Genomic DNA, 24,033 nt, shown 5'->3' with positions numbered 1-24,033 from the left:
CAATTTTAATGACCAATTCATTGTATTATGAGTCTCAAATATTCTTATGTATGTAATTATTTTCCATACTTTCCTTCAAATACAAATCCTGTTTAATTTTTACATGATTCTGATAATTTCTTTACCAATTCAATTAATGTGAAATTAAAAGATATGGATCAATTTAATAATAACTTCAGTTTTTTCATAGTAAATATAAGCAACCATGTTTTACAAATACATGACAATATTTATAGTATATCTGTGTGCCTTGGAGTTTCATGATATAAATAAGAAACTAAATGCCACCACTACCCTATAAAGAGCATTTGTAGTCTCTTGGTTACATTTAAATGAAATGGTAGTATATATGACTACTCCATTATTCATATTGCTCTCATTCAAGTTTTTATCATATGAAGTTTGGAACTGGAGTTATATGGAGGGACATCACCTGGCAGCTATCATAGGATCAGATCATGATTTTATTTCCAAGAAGAGTTTTTATTATCCAATCTGAAAAGTCCATGAAACAGAGCAGAAATCGAGAAAAGGGAACAATATGTTGTTTTAGAGTTGAGGGATAGATACTACTTGAATTCTTCATTTTGTTTATGTCCTGAAAAATTCAATGATTATTCAATTTTGAAATGGTACTTCTTTCAATGAAGATTTATTTTAATGTGCACAATAATATTATCATGGGTTTCACTTTCAAAAGCAAAACATTTTTCCTAGAACTTTCTTGTCAAGATGAGACTCATATAGGGAAGTAAAAACATAAATTAAAGTGTAAGTTACTTAAATGCAATCTGGAAGACATATCTGGCCCATTATGTTCCCATTCATATTGTCAATATATTGTATTGAGAGTCGTGAGTTAGCCAAATCATGGGATATGACAGACAAAATAGACACAAAATTACTTTTACTTGTTTCTCCTTTTCTCTTGGTAAATTTTCTTCTTCTCAATAGGGTTGAAGTGTTGAAAATTAAATCAAAAAGTCATTCACTTTTAAGGGTTTTTTAATGATCTTAAACTATAAAGAATCTGAGTTGAACATCTTCTTGTGTTAATCATCACAAGAAGCTAATTTTTTACACATCCCATGTGTGATTATCCAAAACATATTTATCCAATATTGTATCAGTGAACAAACATTTTTAAACATGTCTCCTTGGAATGCAATTGATAGCTTGCCAGATGTGCCAACATTCAGCTTTCCAGGATAAAATACATTTCCACAGACTAGGAATGTAATCATGTACCCAAAAAGAAAGAGAGAGAGACAGAAACAGAATGAAAGAGAATATTTGTGAAACAATTTTGTAACTTCCACACTATGAGAAGAGGATTAACTTGAAAAATCATCTATTTTTATTTTAATAACATACATGAATAAATCAGTAACCCATAAAAATCTTGAGCTTATATTTTTAATGTCAATTTTTAACTGTCAGTTGATATGTATCATATTTAGTAGAAAATATCTGAACACTAAAATAGATGTCCTTTTTTGTGTCATTACCCTTATGTATTAAATAACATTAAAATATATGAGATAGAAATTTAGATTTTGGGTTTATGATTATCCTATTACTGACAAGCATACTCATAAGAAACTTCCTTCCACTCCTATATATTTACATTCATGAAAGATGACTTGCAGAGGTTATCAGAAACATAGCATTGAAAAATTTTAAAATACCATATGAGAACTTAGTGTTCTTTCTTTCCTGAGCAAAGCTTGGAATCAAAAGTCTAACCAAATAGAATTAGTTCTCCCATTTGGAAAATGATTTGTTATGCAACTAAAAAAAATAGATGAACTTTCAGAACTTGAGTCTTACCTGCTACCTTCTAATGGAGGACTCTGTATGCAGATATTTTTGACTTAAAATGAATATTCACAGTGATTTTCTAATCAAAGATTTATCTTCATCCTATTTCATAATTTATAAAACCAAAATGATTAATTTTCCGATATATAGAGGCTTTCAGGCATATGTCAAGTGTTTCTCTAGGGTGTAATTTCTTAGGGATATGAGCTATTCTGAGGGCATGACAATGATCCATTCTTTAGATCAGCCTGCTTACAGATCCCTTGAAACCAGCTTCGACTGCTGGATTGAGAAGCTGGGAAGGGAAAGGAGCATTCCCTGAGGGATATGGGAAGCTGTGGTCAATAGCTCCTTCCAACACAGTCCCTTGGTCTCCAAGGCTGATACAATGCTTTAATTATTCAGAATATTTGCTGCCAAAACTATTTCTACACTAACAGGCACAGCTGTTTTTCAGTTCCCCAGTGATAACTTCTAGCAGCCAACAGCTTTTGGCAAGAAGCTTTGGAGTTGAATCCTACTATTCACTAGTGAAAATGACTCTTGCTAGCAGACTCCAATTCCTTCAACACAGGAAAAGATTCTCTGAAGTCATTAAATCAGTGACCTAGGATGGTGTTTCTGTCTCCAGAGTCTGATCTCTTCAAGAACTGTCACCAGGACTTCTTTCCATTCTCCCTGACCATGTCAATTCTCTGCCTCTGCAAGAGTGTCTTCCTGAGATGACTCTTATCCCTTCTCCTTATATCTCCATCATCACTCAAGACTTGCATTTCCCTTGGAATTTCCATTGTTTATATATGTGGCAGCAGACAACTTCATAATGAGTATGAAATTGTTTTTCAAATCTTGGTGAAGGTTTTTACATAGTGATGCTCTGAAGTTCCATTTCATCTTTGTTTCCAATGTATCACTTACACCTCAATATTTGGCAGGCTGAAGAGCTAAATGCTCACATGAGGTTTACTTCTGTTTTCTCTCCCCTGCAGTAATACAACTGCTTAGGTTACCATCAGATCCAAACTGCATAATGTCAGTATTTCTACTAGTCATGGATATAAGATGCATTGGAACTGCTTTATAGCCCCGGAAGGAGAAGGGACTAAAGTGGGTGGGAATCTCCTGCTAGGCGGAAAGCAGTAGCAGGATTCTTAGAATGGGAGGTTGAGCTCAGATACCCCATGCTTCAGCCCCTCATCTCCTCCCAACTCTATTGGGTTGGCTCCCATCTGCAAGCAACTCCCTTGACATAGACAGATGTGTGTGTTCAAATGGCCCACATGGAAGAGCTTGTTCAAGTACATGAGTCACTCCCATCCTACTGTTTTGCTTTTGGGAATCTTGCTCACTCCTTAGTATTTTACCTAAGTTACTAATGCAAGAAGGAGGGAAAAAGAAAGAAGGCAGGCTCTTAAGGTCTTTAGTGCAGTGAGTGTTTGTAAAGACTTTGAAGAGAAATAACTTAAAGAGTTGAGGCTGTTGATGGATTGCCTATAGCTTGGGGAATGTGTCCCAGCCCTGGCACAGAGGAAGCATACTTGTTCCCTAGTACTGGTTCAGTAACTAGGTTAACTGTTTGAAAAGCTAAGCAAATGCAAAAGCCAAGACTGATAAAAGAGAGGTACCACAAATACTTCATATGTGAACCTCAATATCTATGATTTAGTCTAAGTAGTTAGTGAAAAATTCATTATTTTGCTAGACTCCCTCATGCCTATTTTATGGTTTAGAAATATTTTTTTACTTTCATTCCCATCACTAAAGTGGTAAGAGGTGAAGCACCGCAAACTTTTAGAATGTCTAGACTTTGCAACCTGCCTAGAGAAGCTTTGCCAATCTCATAACCTAGTATATCCAGGGACCTTGTCAAATAATTAAATGACAGGGAAATGGGAGGGAAATATAATGCTCTTTTTACCAGGTTCTAGCTCAAATAGGCCTTTTAGTTATGTTGGTTTTAAATATAATTTTACAAGAACTGAAGAAACTTAGCTGTGTCCATCCTTATATGTACAGAGATATAGATGTAGATATTTGGTTACTCAGAGGGACAGAGTGTTTAGAAGGTACTTGCTGGCTGTTTGAAGAGCAAAGAATACATCACTGATGATCTAAGGAATTGATATTTTATTCCTACATCAAGGAGTCTACAATTAGAAAAGTCAGAGATAATCTTGAAAAAGTTTATGAAAAGGCCCCCAAGGGAAGCAAAATATAAATCTTTCAACATCTGCCAGTTTCAGAAACAGTGAGCCAGTGTGTTAAGATTCAACGTCAAGTAGGGCTTTTTTCTCCCTTGTCCCCCAGACTGAGCTGTCTGCCTTTCCAATTTTAGGGTCCCAGGCCTAAAATTGAATTGGGGTATTTTTGGAGTGGAGTGGAGAGTGGGGGGATTTTTGACAGTTTGGTTAATGTAATGCACTCAGCATTTTAATTTTCAGCCTTGCCTAACACCCAGGGGAATCTGGTCTCTGTGTTATGTTACAGTGAGAAGAAAAGAGTAAGAAGAAAGGTTTGTGAAATTTCATTCAGACAGATAAAAAAAACCTCTCCCCTGTATTAAGTTTGAAGGAGTAACAACAGACAAGAATCAAATTTTTATTTCAATTATGCCTTGCTTACATAAGATCCAACACTTTAAACTACATAGGACTAGATTCCAATGCTTTAAGAATAAATTGTGACCCACAAAATAAAGAGAATTGTGAATACTTATCTGAAGGGAGTGTAAACAAATGTGTCACTTGTGAATAGCACTGACAGCTTTGATAATGTCCTCTTTGGCATGTGAATTTTTACTCCACCACATCTGTTTCACAGGTATTTGAAATCTTTGATTCAAAATCTTTGAGGTATTTGGTGCAGTATTGTGACATTTTGTATTTAGTCAATGGAGATGCTCATGCACATAACAAAGTACATCATTTTCTTCCATTATCTTGGTGTCAATGTAACTGAAATCATGATATTATGATTTTCAGACTGGTTAATGTATTTTATATAGATAGATAAAGATATATAGATAGATAGATATAGGTGAGTATATAGTATAATATATAATGTATAATATTATATATATATATATATATATATATATGAATAATTATTTTCAAGTGAAAATGATGATATAAAACATTTTCCTATAAAACTAAAAGTCCAAAGTTAGGAAATGCTAGACCTGGATTTTCAATTCTTGCATGTTCCCAAGAAATATGATATCTTTACAGTCCATGCAATAAAAACTAAACTGAAAGTATGTATATTTTATAATACACATAACATTTATCAATTTAAGACATACTTTACAGTCCATGCAATAAAAACTAAACTGAAAGTATGTATATTTTATAATACACATAACATTTATCAATTTAAGACATACTTTGCTGCGCCATAATTTTGTCATGGCATTTTTCACTTCTGTGTTCCTCAGTGTATAGATCAAAGGATTCAATAAAGATTGCCAATTGTATAAAACACAGCCAGCATCTTGTGTACTGGAAAGGTGGTTGATGGATGAGTGTATATAAATATAAATGGACCAAAAATATGACAACAATAATAAACAATAAATTGGGAGGTAAATGTGTAAAGGGCTTTGTACCTTCCTTCTGCACTGTGGTTTCTCAGAAAGTACAGGATAACTATATAGGAGATAAGAAAGACTGTGAAACTCACCATGCGTATGGCCCCACTGTTAAACACTATGAGCAGATTGATGACATGAGTGTGCAGGCAAGTTTCAACGAAAGTTGCAAAACACAGAAATAGTGATAAATCACATTGAGGCCACAGAAAGGAAATCTCAAAGCCTGGGAAATCTGCTGAAGAATGGATGCAAGACCCACCCGAGGCAAAATTACTATGCATGACAGACACGCTGGCTCATGATGGTTGTATATCACAAGGGCTTACAAATGGCCACATAGCGATCAAAGGCCATGAGGATGAGCACAAATACCTATGCAGCCAAAGAAATGGTCTGCAAAAACTTGAGTCATGCACTCATTGTGGGAAATAATCTTCTTCTGAGAAAGGGCATCCACAGGCAGTCTGGGGGCTGTAGTTGTAGAGAAGCAAGCATCTGCAAAAGACAGGTAGAAGAGGAAAAACTACATGGGACTCATAAGGATCTGGATTGTTTTAATGGTCACCACAATGAGAAAGTGCCCCAACAGAGTAATGAGGTAAAGAATCAAGAAATCCCAAATAGCAATTTCTGCTTGCCAGCGTCTTGTGTCAACCCAAACAGAATAAATTCAGTCACTCTGTCAGAGGCTGTAGGCAGCATGCAGTTGACAAATGTTTAATGTACAGATGAAAGAAATTACATCTTGAGGATATTATGGTTTTACTTCTGAATTCTGGGTTCTGTACTATGTTGTGCTATCTCCAACTGCCTTTGGGGTGAAGCAAGATCCCCTATGAATCTTTGTTAGCTGATATCCAGACCTCTGCAACATTTATCTATTGACTCAGAAACACACTGGATTGAACCAAAGCTTTTGTATCTTTGGAATAAAAATAAATTCCCTTCAAATATTTTATTCTGACCTAGATTGAGAACTGTAGAACTTGTTTTTTTTTTTTCCCTTGGGTAAGTGACTTAAATGCTTTGAAGCCCAGTAATTGTGAACCAAAACAGAGTGCAAATAGTTGCTCAATGCTTTCTGAACTTTCAGAAGAACTGAAAAGTGTTTATGCACACATGAGCACATACATATATCATGTACTAATGAATTGTATCCCTGTATTCTGAAATTTGAAGAAAAAAAACACTATTTCAATACAAGTAAGCACTAATAATGTTGGAAAATCCCACGTGATAAGAATCCTTTCAGTTCAGTTCACTCTTTTTTGTGTTTATTATCTCTCGCCTCCTTAATATCTTGTATGAAATATGCTTTATGAAGAATCTATTTTGACAACCATTTACCTATTTCCCTTGTGTCTAATGCATCAGTTCACTAATGGTCATAATAAACAAAGTCTGGATAATTCCTTGAAGTCAAAAAAATTGAAGGAAACTATACTCTCTTTCTCTTCGCAAACATTTTCCATTGGCTTCTTTGCCTATAAATTAGTCATGGAATAGAATTTCTAATAATTTTTTTTTTTATTTTTTTAGTTGTTGGTGGATCTTTATTTTATTCATTTATTTATAGGTGGTACTGAGAATTAAACCCAGTGTTTCACATATGAGAGGCAAGCACTCTACCACTGAGCCACAACCCCAGCCCAAATTTCTAATACTTTTATAACCTAAGCAGTGTGCTTTTTTGTCTATGCTCTGAATTCCCAAGAATACTTTCTCTGAAAGCATTATCTGTAATTTTAAAAAATCCATAATTCCAATATACGATTTATGATCCTTATTCACAGCATATATAGTTAATATGATTGAAATTATCATGCCATGCCATTTTATATCATTATTTTGACTAAGAATTATTATAATAAATCTTCTTGTTTTAATTTTAAGATTAATTGCTAATTTAATAGTATAAATCATTATAAGAAGTATTAGTTTAGGCAGTTGGAGATAGCACAACATGAAATAGAACACAAAATTCAGAAGTAAGACCATAATCTCTTTAATCATTTGTTCATTGGAATATTTATGCTATTTCAAATTTTCACTCTCATTAATGGGTCTACAAATAACTTTAGAATAATTTACCAATTGATATATTATTACTCAAATGTAAGTGACTATCAGTGTTATTGATAACTATTCAAAATTATTTTCAAAATTTTGTGTTCCACTATTAACTATATAATTATTATAGAATAATATATATTTATCATAGAAAAATTATTATAGAATAATGATCATGGTAAAACAGAGTAAACAGAAAAATGTAAGAAGAAAATTAACATCTCTTTTTAGATTATTTGAATCTACTTTTCTACTCTCTAGAAATAACCAATCTTATCTTGTAAAAGCACATCCTAAAACATTTATAGACATATCTGTATGTGTGTATCCCTTTATATTCTTTTTTCTCATATACAAGTATGGCTGCCCCATGTATAAAGCTTGATAATTTTTCCAGAAAAGTTGAGGCATTTGCAAAATAAATGTTATGATGTTACTTTATTATTATAAAAAATTATCTTATGAAATATAAATTATATCATGTTTATAAAATTACATCTTATTCATATGTTACAAACCAATTTTTACATTTTTTATAGATTTTTTTCTGAAATTATGCCCTTCTCATCATATGTCATTTTATGACAAATCATCTTTAGCAATCTTGACATTTTAGTAAGATGCATATTAAAGCCAGCCTCAGCAAATTAACAGAGCTCTAAGCAACTTAGCAAGACACTGTCTCAAAAGAAAAAAAGAAAGGGGCTGGATATAGGACTCAGTGGACAAGCATCCATGGGTTCAAACACTGGTACCAAAAATAAACAAATAAATGTGTGTTTGTGTGTATGTGTGCCTACATGTGTATGTGTACATATACACATATTTGTGTGTGCATTTGAAAATATGATGATTCATAAACATGATGGAATATTTCTACAGTTCTCAAATGCACTGGTTGAGATGCTCACCATGACATTGAAAGCTCCCTGTACCATCTGCCTTTTCTACTAGAGCTTGAACTCATCTATGTTCCAATTTAACAACTGCTGAATACTTTCCCTGATCACTCCCTGTCTCACACCATCAACCCTTCATCTGCTCTCACCTCCACTCTCCATTTCTACTGTGGCCACAGCACCAGTTTAAAAACATGAGCTTCTCAGAAAAGCCATTTCAGATTGCACCAAGCAGGTAACTTACTTGCTAATGTTCTCAATTATTAATCTGTGTGCATATTAATTGAATCATACAATATTTAAGGTATCATTCTCTCATTTTTACTTCAACATTATTCATTTAATATATTTTATAATATATTCAAACCACTGTGCACAGCTCATGTTAAAGTGAGTAGTAGAGTTTTGTAGGGAGCAATCAGAGGTCCAGGATGAAAACCTGAGTTTTCAAACTTCATGAAATGACTGTCTAATACACAACCCCATACGCCACACAAAACTCACACTCCAAGGATCCAGGTGGAGCCAATATAAATCTGAGAATCCATAGAGAAATAAGGGAAGAAACCACTGGACTTTTCATGTGTTCTGATTACACTAATGGATGCAATCTTCAGGATGAGTCAAAAAGAATGTTAGTTTATACATATATTTAAAAAATAATGGTGAGAAAAATATTTAAATGATGAGAGGACAAGGGGAGGTGTCAGAGTCAAAAGGAAAATGGTATTTTTACTAAGAGCCACAGAAGAAAGATAATCTGGGAATCAGAAAGAATAATAACCACAGTGCAAGAGTGAGCCACAATCCATAGTAGACAAAGCATAGTTTAGGAGGGAAAACCTAAATAAGACATTGAACAAAGTCAAGAATGTATCTGACCTATGATTTCACAAAATGTCATTTCTGAATAACATTTTAAAATTAGGATCTTGTTCTATATGTATTGTCTTCTCTCAGATATCCAGAGACATTTTTCTAAATTATCACTTTTACATTATCATAATGTGTTTCAGAAAACTCTTGGAATAACGACAAAAACTGTAACAGGTTAAATTATAATTAGCATAACAGTTAAATAGACTAAAAGCTGAAAATATTGGAATGAGCTTCACCATGCCTAAAGTATTCAGCATAGAAAATAAAATGGAAAACCAAAGCAACCATGGTTTGGGAGAGAATTTTGAATCACTGTTGTTCAATAAACTAGTGAAAATGAAACTTTTGGCTAGATGTCTTTCAGTATTTGTTTATCTCCCTACTGAATGTTAGCGGATTTTCTCCTTATATATAACGACACAATCCATGATGAAAATGTTGGCCATTAAAAAAAAATTGAGTTTGAATTTGAGCATATGAGGGAGCAGACATGAATTGGTGTTGGTCAGTGCAATCTTGCCAAAACAGTGTTGTACCCTACAGCTACATTTTAAATCTTGGCTTCACAGGTACATAATGCAATGGAGCCAATGTAGCAGCTTCTTCAGCTAGTTCCTAGTGATAATGAAGTAAAGTATGAGGACCTTGGAAGGCAGAGGGCATGAAGAAGCTACTCCTGCTTTGAGAACAGGCAGGTGTGAAGAAAGGAAAGGCCAAGGAGAAGCATAGTCTCATGTCTGAGCCTTGTCACACTCTTGGTCTCCTGTAGGACACCCACATTGTTCAGGTGAGGTTTTTGACTAACAATGTAATACTTGAAGTACATTTTCAGGGGTGATCAATGAAATTACTAGTATCATTTGCATGTCTATTATGAGAAAGACTACTTATAAACTCTTTTACTTTGGGGGTGGCATGAAAAATTGAGGAGAGGGAAAAAAGAGATGATTTACTATTTTTTTCTGTAATACTCAACTGGCATGTCAGCAATGGTTTTTGTTGCTGTGCTTGTTGTTGTTTTGTTTTATTTTTTCCTAGGAAAAAATAAATATTTAACTCAATAAATTTATCACCCATAACACTTGACAACCCGAGACTAAAAAATCATAGTAATGACACGAAATATGTTTATAAATTGAAATGATCTATTTATTGATAATTGCCCAAATAAGTTATTTGAACTCAGGAAAATGAAAATCATCAAGTCATCTTTAGTTAATCCTCTTTTGAAAATTTACATTTACATCTGGTTCTTCTGTGTTCTATTCCCTCAGTTGGGGTGTGGGGAAAGTGTGCCCGTACACCTGTACCTTTGGTCTGATATGGCTAATTTTGTGGTGTCTCAGGAGTTACCTTTCATTGTAAGAGAATAAAAGACATCATTGCTGACTCCCTGTTGAAGAGCTCCAACTTCTTTGCAGTAGCTGATTGGTATAAGGTGGTCACATGACCCAGGAGACCATTACCATAGGCAGAATTGGACCAATCAGATTTTAATCACTCATATTCAAGAAGTGAATCAACTTTAGAAGATGATACTGGATTCACAATTTAAATGAAGTGATATGATGCAGGTGCCTTAAAAGTTCTTCTCTTTGATGTTCTTAAATCCTGATATTCTACATGAGAATCATTGACTTCAGTATCAGAACATTTTTTTCACTTGAAATGTTCTAATTTCTCATATTTTCTTCCATAAGAATTTTTCTACAATTGAAAGTGTAATATGAATGGAAATAATTCTTATAAGTTAAATTCCCTCCAATTTTTAATAAATTTATGAAAGAATAAAATCAAACTATCTTTAATTTTCATATGACAGCATTGAGTAGGCAACACTGAGTGAAATTGTGATCTCATATTGAAAATCTTAATTTTAAATCTCCCACTCAGTATCATGTCTTCTTAGAATTAAGTAATCACTTTCCATATAAGGAACAAGGCCAAAAAATGTTTGTCTAACTAAATAATAACATATATATATTATATATATATATTACATTATATTTTTATAATGTAAATATATATATATATATATATATTTACATTATATTACATATATATATATATATATATATATATATATATTACATTATATTTTTTGTGCTGTAATTATTTTTTATCAGAGATCACCAAGTCTCTTCCACAATTTCCTCATGGCATTTTTCACTTCCTTGTTCCGCAGTGTGTAAACCAAAGGACTGAGCAAGGGAGTGAAGACAGTGTAAAACATTTCCACTTCTTTATCAAAAGATAATATAGATGGAGGTCGTGCATATATAAATATGCAGGGGACAAAGAACAAAACCACAACAATAATGTGAGATCCACAGGTGGACAGGGCTTTCCTCCGCCCCTCAGCACTGTGTTTTCTCAGGGAGAACAAGATGACACCATAGGAGACCAGCAACAAGGAGAAGTTGATGATGCAGATAAACCCACTGTTGGCAATCACCAGAAGGCCTAGGACATTAGTGTCAGTGCAGGCCAGCTTTAGTAATGGGTACAGGTCACACATGAAATGATCAATGACATTTGGGCCACAAAAGGGAAGGTTGAAAGTGGACAGAACCAATGTGATAGAATGCAAGAAGCCCCCTGATCAGGACACCCCCACCAGAACCCCACAGCGCCTCTGGTTCATGATGGCAGAGCAGTGCAAAGGCTTGCAAATGGCCACATAGCGGTCATAGGCCATGGCTGAGAGAATGATCACCTCTGTCCCACCAAATAAGTGTTCAGCAAAAAGTTGAATCATGCATCCTTTATAAGAGATGGTTTTCCTTTCATGAATGGAGTCCACAACCATCTTTGGTGTGATGGCAGAGGAGTAGCAGGCATCCAGGAAGGACAGGACAGCCAAGAAGAAGTACATGGGGGAGCCCAGCAGTGCAGGGCTATAGATGATGGTCATTACAATTAGCATATTGCCTATAATAGTTGCAATGTAGACCAACAAAAACAAAACAAATAATATTTTCTGAACATTAAGATTCTGTGAAAGCCCCATGAAGACAAATTCAGTTATGAAGCTTTGGTTTCTCATAATCTTAAGAAATGGTTAATATAAAACTGATGATGTGGTTCTGCAAGTAGAATAAAAATTGCATCAAACTAATTTTAATAGTAATAGTCACACCAAAAAGCTGTTATATACTTATGATTTTTTTGTACCAGTAATTAAACCTTGTGTTTTATAACCACTAAGACACATCTCCAGCCCTTTTTTAGTTTTTCAACACAAAGTCTCAGGAATGTCTTGCTGAGTTGCTGAGATGAATGTCAAACTTCCAATCTTCCTGCCTCAGCCTTCAGAGCCTCTGGGATTACAGGAGTATACCCACATGCCAGACTAATTATAAGCATTTATTATTATTTTTATGAGTACTACTTATTGAGATATTATCACTGAAAAAAATGAAAAATTTGTTGACTGTAGTTATCAGAGGTCAGAAAACTTTTGGTAGGGATGAACTGTAGAATACTTCAAAAATCCAGAGTTTTAAAAGGGGAAAAAGAAAGCATGCACACATGTTAAAGAAGAATAGATTTTGTTTTGTTTTGTTTTGTTTTCAAGTTATATTGAAAATTTATCATTGATTTCCAAGGCAAATGAATACAAACCATTCTGACACTGCAGAAGGACAGTGATTTATTCACCATGCCTGCCATGGAGAGCAGCATGCCAATTGTTAGTGGAGACTGTCTTATCTACAAAAAGAAGTAGAAAAACATGCACTTTAAGAGGTACTTGAAAATGTTTCTTTAAAAATCCAAGATGAATTGGCCTTCAAATAAATTAACTCGTGCTTTTTTTAAAAAAAGGAGAATTCATGGGAAAGTTTCTAATTCTAAAATATTCATGAAACATATATAGGTTTTGTTGATTTTGTTATTAATTATAATTAGTTCTGAGGGTTATCTTGATCCCTGAGTGAATTCAAGGCCAGCTCCAGCTCAGAACTCATTGTCTAGAAGCCAGTCTGTGTTAGGTGTTATCATCCCATTCTACCAATTAGAAACTCAACCTTAAAGACCTTATGTTCAAGTAAACAACAGATGCTTGAACTTTCTCCTGGATCAACAGGAAATGGGTGGGAATTTTTCTTTTCCAGCAAGGACTTCACTGCAGGCTGATCTTTCTAGAATTTCTGTCCACTTATGAACCTTGAAGCCTCTAATTCCTTGTTCATGTTAGGATGAGGCAATTTGGTGAAGGAAACCCAACAAGTGATGAGGAATGGCCATTCCCCTAGACATGCAAATCAGCAATAACCACCTAGGTAAGGAAGAGAAGAGGTTAGCTGTCAGCCAAAGTCTAGAGGCTTCATTCATCCTTTGCCAGTGCTTACTGCAACATGATCCATTCTCATCAGATATAACTCAAGATAAATGTTTCAAATTGATGAGACTATCTCATCAGTCAGAGATGTTCATTTATCTCACCTCCCAGGGTTATCATGAGGGTCAAATTGTGGAAATGTTGCTTATGATGACAGGCCTTTACCAGTTGCAGCCTTGCCTGCAAAAAAAACTCCTCAAAAAATCATCCAAGCAATTACCTAAACTCTTGACATCAGTTCACAAACACAGCTTCAAAGAATGAATGAAAATATTCTCACTTAAATATGTAACTAAAATGTATCATTCAAATAGCATATGAATGTGTCCATTTAAATTTTTCTACATTTCTAGGTATATATGTTTATTTAAAAAGATGAAGTTTGGTGGGTTTTATGTAAGAATAAAAACTCAACTGTGTTTATGATTCCCATTTAGAGTAAACAGAAACAATTTAAAGTTCTTACAATGAATTAATATATATTGTGCAAATTAATACTTATTTGTTTGCTTTCTTTAAAACCATTTTAATTGTGTTCTCAGGTCATTCCTGCCCAACATCTGTACTTTCAATTTCATAGCCACTTAAAAGAAAACAATATAAAACAAAGTCTGAATGTAATTGGATCCATTGGAAACCACTTATTATAGAATAAAGAATAGCAATGCATAAACCAGCAGTGTTCATCTTACTCTAGGACCAAAGCAGGAAAGACAGAGAAAAGAAATGAGTAAGCATATCTGTGCCAGATTGTGTAAACCTAGATTCAAATCCAGATCCTTCTGTTTATTCTGAGGCCAGATCAGGTTATGTAAAATTCTTAAAATTCTTTTAGGCTCAAGTTATTTTTCTTCTATTTATGAGTTTTCTATAAATAGGTTTCTTATGGAAATCAGATAAATGCATAAACATAAAAACACGAGTGTTCATTAGCAGGAAGAAATAATATTTTGAAATGTACTGCACTTTTGAATGTTTCTAGTAGCCCCTCATTATGTTATTGTGGACTCAGACCCACCTGTATCCACGCCTCCTTCAGATTGCTTCACCATGAAAGAAAACCAAACAGAGTAGGAAATTGAAGAAAACAACATAAAACAAACTCTGTGAATTGTCTAATAATTATAGACATCTTATCTCTCCACTTCTGCTTTCTAGGTAGTCTAAGAGCAATACCACTGCTTAATTGAAATGTTGTTGAATGTAAACAAACAATCCCTTTTTTTCCCAAAGGAAAATAATTCTGAATATTAGTGGTAAATATCTGACATGGAGAATATGTTGTCCCTCATGGTTTATGATCACAAGGTTTAGAGTTTTAAATCATTAAATGCTCATTTTCTTAAATAAAAGTCATTGTCTTGGATTGAATCTTGATATATCAAAATGGCAATAGTGGCAAAATTAGTGAAATATGAATGAAATCTGGTTTTATTTATAAAAATATATCTATGTTCATGTCACAGATTGACAAATACACTCATAATAATGTAAGCTAATAATATTAAGGCAAATTGTCTCTTCTGCAGGAATTTTGCAGGAAATGTATGCACCTTTGTGGTTTATCTAAAATTACTCCAAATGAAAAGTTAATAGAAAGAAAAGCATGATCAATTTCTGCTGTCAAATAGCTACAATTCCAGCCTCAATGTCTAACAGCAATGTGCCATTAAACAAAGCCCTATGCTTTAAGCTGCCTGACCACAGGGCCAAATACAGAGAAATTATGAACATGGGGTTCACAATAGAAGTCAAAATGAATACAATAATACTGACTTCACCATTTTTAAGCAGCACAATCATACACAAAGTGAATTAAAGGACTGAATGAATCACAAGAATAGCAATCTAAAAAAAAATTTAAATGTACTCCTTTTGAAAATATATTGGCAAATACTTCTATAATCTAATGATGTTTGTATTCTTTCTCCTAATTATTCAAACTCTAAAAACATCATGAGGATGTTTTAGAATGGAAAATGCTGCAGTAACATAAGAAACAAAAACACAGCTCAAATATTCAATGAGAAACATGTCTGTTTACATCAGACCTTTGCATTCATATCACATGATGTAATGAATAAAACCATAATCAATGATGTAAGGAAATAGAAGGGAAAACATTTTGCAACATGTTAAGGAAGAAATAAAAACATTATACTCATTCTCCTCCATTTGTATGGATAATTTAAATAGAGTTTTGTTATCCAGGAGATCAAAAATTGCAATGATAAAGTCTTTTCATTTGCAATAAATGTTTGGTTACTGTGATGAGAATATTTATAATTGAACATAATTAGCAAAAACCACACAAGACTCTCCATCATCAGAACAGCTCACAGAATGGATGTGAGGTTTAAGGACAATTCACTTACAAAGGTGGAAGCAACACACTACCATAACAGGGAATCTAAAGTTAAAATTGTGACCTGGGGTGAATCTTCCATTATTGGCGCTACCAGAGGCCCAGCCCTCCTCACCCTTTATGCATTTACTGATATCAGTTTGAAATTCACATTTTACAACAGAAGTTTAATGTGTCTGCATTTGTCCTAGAACATCCTGTGGTTTTCCCTTTCTCAGTAACCATATCCTCAAATATGTTGGATCTGCATCTGAGATTGCTGAGGGTCCCTCACAGCATTAACTGCATGAACTATGGGTGCTGCACCCCTCCTGGGGTGGTCACATTGAGAAGTGTTCATCCCTTTGCACAACTCTGCACACTGACAGCTGCTTACTTTCTATTCTCAGCAAGAGCTTCTATTCATTGAACTATTCATATTCTGTGTCAACTATGTACTGTTTGTTCCACATGTATTATTTTATTGATTCCACATCCCTTGAGCTTGCTAGTTTTGTAATCCTCATTCAACATGAAAATTCTGAGGCTGTAAAGGTCACACAGTTATACCAAGTGCACAATTGCTGACAGACACATTCTGTGCACAGACCTAGGCACTGCTACACGACCCACCCTTTTAAGCACTGCATCACAATTTGAAATCAACTATGAAAATTCAAACTGTAAACTATAAATCTCACTGTGTGTCAGTTCCTTGAAATTACTAGTGATGGCCTCTGCAGTTCTCAGGAGAAATCTTCACTTGTGCTCTCCAAACTGTGATGTCTATACCCAATATTTTCTCAACCCCTGAGACAGAGAAGAAGAGCCTCTCTGACAGTCAACCATCCCCACTGCTCTTCCAGAGCAGTCTAAGGAACAAAGAAACAAAAAGGAGCAAAAGTTTCTCTTGGATTTCCATCTGGACTTTAAAGAGGCTTCCATCATAGGTCATTCACCTGTAGAATTACTGTTTGGTTCCCCCAAGGGAGAAATTATTCATCAGCATATGTGCCAAGACATAACTTTGTGTGGTTTTTTCAATTGCTCAAGAATTATGTCCCAAGCAATTAGAGGTTTTGTTTGTTTCTCTGTTTTCTTGTCTTCATGCCCTTGTGTTTCTATCTGTACAAGCTTTCATTTCCCATGATACTCAGGAATAGAGAAGTGGGTATTTGGGAACAGAACATACTGTCTCTTGCAGGAGTCAGACCAAATGCTTGTGCATAGGAAATGTAAAAACAGAGTTCTGTGATAAACCATCATCCACCTGTCCATATGGAAAATGTACTACAGCAAGGAGTACTTATTAAAGAAAAATATTTCATATAAAATATGTGTATAGGATGCATTACTTGAAATGTTACATTTCTCTCAGAAACTGAACTTATAAAACAATAATTTTAAAAACAAAAACAAATTTAAAGAGGAGATTGGAGGAAATTTCCTCTTTTCATTTATTTGAAAGATATTATACCAGACCTAATTAATGTCAAAGAACATAGGATTTAAAATGATATTTAGGGAAAACTTGGACATAGCTTCTTAAACACCCTCACAAGGACCCTCATAAACAATTTTCTATATTTTCAGTATCTAAATTCTGTATCGTGTCTAATTTTATGTCTATTCACCCTCCATAAAAAGTGCTAATTTTATGGATTCATAAGAAAGGGTGAGACACTAAAGGACTGTCATATCCACAGTCTATGGACTTAATCACTGAATTCGAAAATGTGATATTTGTTGAATGTCCACAGTCCCACAGCCACATACTGTAATCAGTAGGAGGAGAGAGTGGCCAGGCAATTTAAACCTTGCAAACATCAATCCAGATAATCAAATTCTCAACTAGATTCTTAAACACATATGTGTAACCAGATTGTAAAGTGTGTTATCTCAGTAATCAGCATTGAAATTCTGAAGCCACACTGCCTCCTGTCAAACCACACCACACTGCCCACCAGGGATCTGACATTCATCCAGTCCCTTGGTCTTCCCCTGTAGAACATAAATGATTCTAAAACCTATCTTATCAGCACTGGCTTCCCAAGAGGTAAATTCCATTATTCAACTGTTCATTTACCTATAATTTACCTATAATGCAGATGCCTGCATAACTGCTTTAAAACACAGAGTTCCTTTGCTGAGTGACATATGTTGATACCACAGATCATCCTAGACTTTTTCACATAGATGAGAAGGTATGAATGACAGATCAAAAAAAACTTTAGTAAATATAAACAAACAAAATGAGTTTAAAGTGCATGGCATCTTGAATATTGATGTTAATAAAAATAACAATAAAATAGATCTTAGGTTGTGAAAAGGCTCATAACTAGAGATATGAAAAATCAGAGGAGTGAGGACATTTGGGATAAGAAAAATAAATGGAAATAAGAAAGAAAGCACTTTTGGGAACAAAAAGATCAATGTAAAATTTCCAGTTAGCCAGATTCCAATGTCAAACGAAAAATCAATAACAAAACCTGAAAACCAGTTATTCAGATAGACCATGAATGTATGGTTATGAAATTTGGATAATTTATTTATTAAGTAAGTATAAAATTTGGAGGCATAAAAATATGATAGAGCTTTTCAATTAAGCCACACCAAAGAATAAATGTCACTCAAAAAATTTTAATTGAATTTTATCTCTCTCTCTTTTTTTTAAACCTAAGTTACACACAATTGGACTTGGAAATCATCCATAATGAAGATCCTACCCCTTTTCTGATGCCAGACACCCATTGAATATATCCATCTTTCTATTCCCTGCATTTAGTAACTCAGGGCAAAATATACAACCTGACTCATGGTGGTCCCCATATAACAAAGACTAGAATGAGGACTTCCCAAGTACCATCTATAGGTGGTTGTGGACTTGCCAATTTGTTTCTTCTGGAAGGCTCAGAAGACTTACTATGTACTGTTATCTGTGGGTACAAAAGTACTAAACATATTTCCTCAGCTTTAAGAGGATCATTTTATATTATCAGACATAGGAAACAAGTTTTATACAGTATTTGTTACTCATATATTCTATAAAAATGTGGTATACAGTTTAATAGCAGACAAAAATCTTTCTCCCTTTGGGTGAGTTATTCTTGGTTTTCATTGTGAAAATCATTGGAGCTTGCAGACCAAAAATTGAGGCTGAGATGACATGAATCCCAATGTGATAATGGCCAACCCTACAATCCTTCAGGTCAATCCTCACAGGCTTTTATTGAGATGCTTATTTTATTTCTGTAGAGAAGGAGAAAATTCAGGTAGTACAAATTCTCATCACTCTTCCAACTACTCCCAGCTTTTTACTTCCTTTCTATCACTTGAGAAGTAAAACAGGGCAGTTAATATATGATTCCTAAACATAACAAAATAATTACTTCAGATTTCAGATGCACTGTTTGAGATGCTCACCATGACTTTTAAAGATGCCTGTACCACTATCTCCCTTTGCACTTGTCCTCCTGGGCTTGAGCTCATCCATGTTTCAGACTAACAACAGCTGTCCCTCCTGAATACATTCCCTGATTGCTCCTTGTCTCACCACCATCAACCCTTCCTCTGCTCTCACCTCCACTCTCCATTTCTACTGTGGACACAGCACCAGTTTAAACATGAGCTGCTCAGAAAAAACTGTTCTGGATTGCACCAAGCAGGTAACTTACTTGCTAATGTCGCCAAGTATTAAAATGTGTGCATATTTATTGAATCATATAATATTTAATGTATCATTCTCTCATTTTTACTTCAACATTATTCATTTAAATATTTTACAATATATTAAAACCACTGTGCACAGCTCATGCTAAAGTGAGAAGTAGAGTTTTGTAGCGAGCAATCAGAGATCCAGGAGGAGAACCCAAGTTTTCAAACTCCCTGAAATGACTCTCCTGATACACCTCCCCTCATGCCACACAAAGCCCACATTCTAACCATCCAGGAAGAGCCAATATAAATCCAAGAAGCCACAGACAGGTAAGAAAACACTGGCCTTTTCAAGTGTTCTGACTACACTAATGGATGCAATCTTCAGGAAGAATCAAAAAGAATGTCAATTTATACACATATTGAAAAACAATAGTGAGAAAAATATTTAAATGATTAGAGGACAAGGGGAGGAGTCAGAGCAAAAAGGAAAATGGCATTTTACTAAGAGCCACAGAAGAAAGATAATCTGAAAGTCGGACAAAGTAATACCCACAGTGCAAAAGTGAGCCACGATCCATGGTAGACAGAGCATAGTTTAGGGGGGAAAACCTAAATAAGACATTGAACAAAGTCAAGAATGTATCTGACTTATGATTTCACAAGATGTCATTTCTGAATAAAGTTTTAAAATTAGGATCTTGTTCTAGGTGTATTTTCTTCTCTCAGATATCCAGAGACATTTTTCTAAATTCATATTTTTACATTAATATAATGTGTTTCTGAAAACTCTTTGAATAACTACAGAAACTATAACAGGTTAAATTATAATTAGCATAACAGTGAAATAGAATAAAAGCTGAAAATATTGGAAAGAGCTTCACCATGCCTAAAGTAATCAGCATAGAAAATAAAATGGAAAAGCAAAGCAACCATGGTTTGGGGGAGAATTTTGAATTACTGTTGTTCAATAAACTAGTGGAAGTGAAAAAGGTTGCGTAGATGTCTTTCAGTATTTGTTTACTCCCCTGCTGAATATTGGTGGATTTTCTCATTGTACATAAAAACAGAGTTCACAATGCAATGTTGGGCATTAAAATAATTTTAAAATAAATGTTGAATTTGAGTGTATGGTACATCAAACATGAATTGGTGTTGGTCAGTGCTATCTGGCCAGAATAGTTTTATTTTATAGCTATATTTCTAATTTTAGTGTTACAGATACATAAAGCAATAGCGCCAATCTAGCAGATCCATACTTCTTGAACTAGTTCCTAGTGAAAATGAAGTAAAATATGAGGATCTTGGAAGGCAGAGGGCATGAAGAAGCTACTCCTGCTTTGAGGACAGGCAGATGTGAAGAAAGGAAAAGGCCAAGGAGAAGCATACTCTCATGTCTGAGCCTTGTCACACTCTTGGTCTCCTGAAGGACACCCACATTGTCCCAGGTGAGGTTTTAGACTTAACAATGTAATACTTGAACTACATTTTCAGGGGTGAGCAATGAAATTACAGGTATCGTTTGCATGTCTATTATGAGAAAGACTACTAAAATGCTGTTTTACTTTGAGGGTCACATGAAAAATTGAGGAGAGGAAAAAAATAGATGATTTACTATTTTTGTCCATAATACTCTACTGGCATGTCAGCAGGGATTATTTTGTTTTGTTTTGTTTTGTTTTTGCTTTTTGTTGTTGTTACTTTGTTTTTTGCTAGAGAAAAAATTAAGTATTTAACTCTCAATAAATTTATCACCCGTGACACTTGACAATCTGAGGCTAGCAAAACATAGTAATGACACCAAATATGTTTAAAAATTGTAATTATCTATTGATAATTGTACAAATGAGTTATTTGCACCTAGGTACATGAACTGAGGAAAATGAAAATCATCGAGTCAAATCTAGCTAATCCTCTTTTGAAAATTTGCTTTTATATCTGGTTCTACTGTGTTCTATTCTCTCAGTTAGGGTGTGGGGAAACTGCGCTCACTATACCTGTAGTTTTGACCTGATAGGGTTAGTAGTGTGGTGTCATAGGGGTTACCTTTGATTGTAATAGGATAAATGACTTCAATGCTGAACTCCAAATTCTCTGCAGTAACTTTAGGTACCACTACCATAGGCAGAATTGGAACAATCAGATTTTTATCTCTCAAATTCAAGAAGTAACTCAACTCTAGCAGATGATACTGGATCCACATTTAAGATGAAATGCAAAGATGCAGGTGCTTAAAAGATCTTCTCTCTGATGTTCTTAAATCCTGATATTCTACATCAGAAACACTGACTTCACTATCAGAGAGAACATTAACATTCTTTTCACTTGGAATGTTCCAATTTCTACTATTTTCTTCAAAAAAAGTTTTTTCTATTCTTGAAAGCATAATATTAATGAAAATTATTCTTAAATTCCTTCTTCTTTTTAATAAATTTCAGAAAGTATAAAATTGAACTATCTTTAATTTTCATATGGCAGAATTGAGTAGGCAACTCTGAGTGAAATCATGATCTCATATTGAAAATATTACTTTTAAATACCACACTCAGTATAATGCTTCTTAGAATTATGTAATCTCTTTCCATATAAGGAACATGCCAAAAAATATTTATTTTACTAAATATTATCTTCTTTATATTTACATTCTATTTTTTGTACTGAATTATTTATATTTTATTAGAGATCACCAAGTCTCTTCCACAATTTCCTCATGGCATTTTTCACTTCCTTGTTTCGCAGTGTGTAAACCAAAGGATTGAGCAAGGGAGTTAAGACAGTGTAAAACATTTCCACTTCTTTATCAAAAGAGAATATAGATGGAGGTCGTGCATATATAAATATGCATGGGACAAAAAACAAAACCACAACAGTAATGTGAGATCCACAGGTGGACAGAGCTTTCCTCCGCCCCTCAGCACTGTGTTTTCTCAGGGAGAACAAGATGATGCCATAGGAGACCAGCAACAAGGAGAAGTTGATGATGCAGATTAACCCACTGCTGGCGATCACCAGAAGACCTAGTATGCGAGTGTCGGTGCAGGCCAGCTTCAATAATGGGGACAAGTTACACATGAAATGATCAATGACATTAGGGCCACAAAAGGGCAGCTGGAAAGTAAAGAGAATCTGAATGATGGAATGCAAGAAGCCCCCTGTCCAGGCCACCCCCACCAGAATGCCACAGAGCCTCCAGTTCATGATGGAAGGGTAGTGCAAGGGCTTGCAAATGGCCACATAGCGGTCGTAGGCCATGGCTGTGAGGATTATCATCTCTGCCCCACCAAATAAGTGTTCAGTAAAATGTTGAATCATGCATCCTTCAAATGTGATGGTTTTCCTTTCATGAATGGAGTCCACAACCATCTTTGGTGTAATGGCACACATCCAGGAAGGACAGGACAACCAAAAAGAAGTACATGGGGGAACCCAGCAGTGCAGGGCTACAGAGGATGGTCACTACAATCAGCATGTTGCCTCCAATAGTCGCAATGTAGACCAACAAAAACACAACAAATAATATTTTCTGAATAGTAGAATTCTGTGAAAGCCCCATGAAGACAAATTCAGTTATGAAGCTTTGGTTCTTCATGATTTTACAAAGTGGTTAACATAAAACTGATGATGTGGTTCTGCAAGTAGAACAAAAAATTACATCACACTAGTTTTAATAGTAATCATCACACCAACAAGCTTTTATATACTTATGATTTTTTTCTTGTACAAGTCACTGAACCTTGCCATGCATAACCACTTAGATACATCCCAAAACCTTTTTAAAATTTTTAATTTTGAGAAATTCTCACTAAATGACTTAGGGTCTTGCTAAGGTTCTGAGACCAGCTTTGAACTTCCAATCCTTCTGCCTTCACCTTCTGAGCCTCTGGGATTATAGGAGTATAAACACATGCCAGACTACTTATTGCCAGGGTCCAGCCCCTGGTGGGGAACCCAGGGATCCTGAAGGAGGAGTGGTGTCAGCGAAAGAAGAAGAGTCGGGACAACAGGTTGCAAGTTATGAGCAGCCCCCAGAAAAAATCTGCTGCCCCTAGAGGGGCCTTTATTTTCATACCTTTTTTGCAGGTGTTTTTTCAGGTATTTAATGGATAGCTTCAAAGGGTGAAACGTCTTTGGTTTACATAATTTTCATGAGTTACGATATTTTCTGACATACATTGATTACCTGAGATGTTGAGCATATTGTTTAAAATATGTTCCTGTAACCTTTGCCAATCACAATAAAGCTTTTACATTTTTACCTCAATCACTAGGTGCTAGGCTATGCAACTTGACTACATGTCTCCTGACCTATAATTCACTTTTAACTTTAAAGCATACCAATAATTATTTCATTAACCTTTAACATTAAAGCATGCTTATGATTACTGGTAAGCTTTCTTACTTCTAAACTAAAATCCCAGTGAAACACACTTAAAAT

The 24,033-nt window shown here is 34.7% G+C and overlaps 3 pseudogenes; all 3 read right to left on the bottom strand.

Annotated features, from left to right (window-relative positions):
- Nucleotides 1-3,959: 3,959 nt before the first annotated feature.
- LOC124109228 (olfactory receptor 4C11-like) lies at nucleotides 3,960-6,112 on the bottom strand (annotated as a pseudogene).
- A 5,268-nt stretch (nucleotides 6,113-11,380) lies between these two features.
- Nucleotides 11,381-12,307, bottom strand: LOC124109237 (olfactory receptor 4C15-like; annotated as a pseudogene).
- Nucleotides 12,308-22,274: 9,967 nt separating this feature from the next.
- Nucleotides 22,275-23,187, bottom strand: LOC124109227 (olfactory receptor 4C15-like; annotated as a pseudogene).
- Between the last annotated feature and the right edge of the window lie 846 nt (nucleotides 23,188-24,033).

The sequence above is a fragment of the Marmota monax genome, unplaced genomic scaffold (genome assembly GCF_021218885.2).
Source record: "Marmota monax isolate L192 unplaced genomic scaffold, Marmota_monax_Labrador192_F-V1.1 WCK01_AAM20220418_F8-fsc00588, whole genome shotgun sequence".
In the NCBI taxonomy this organism is placed as follows: Eukaryota; Metazoa; Chordata; class Mammalia; order Rodentia; family Sciuridae; genus Marmota; species Marmota monax.
Note: the sequence above shows the minus strand (reverse complement) of the source record. Positions and strands in the feature narration are given on the sequence as shown.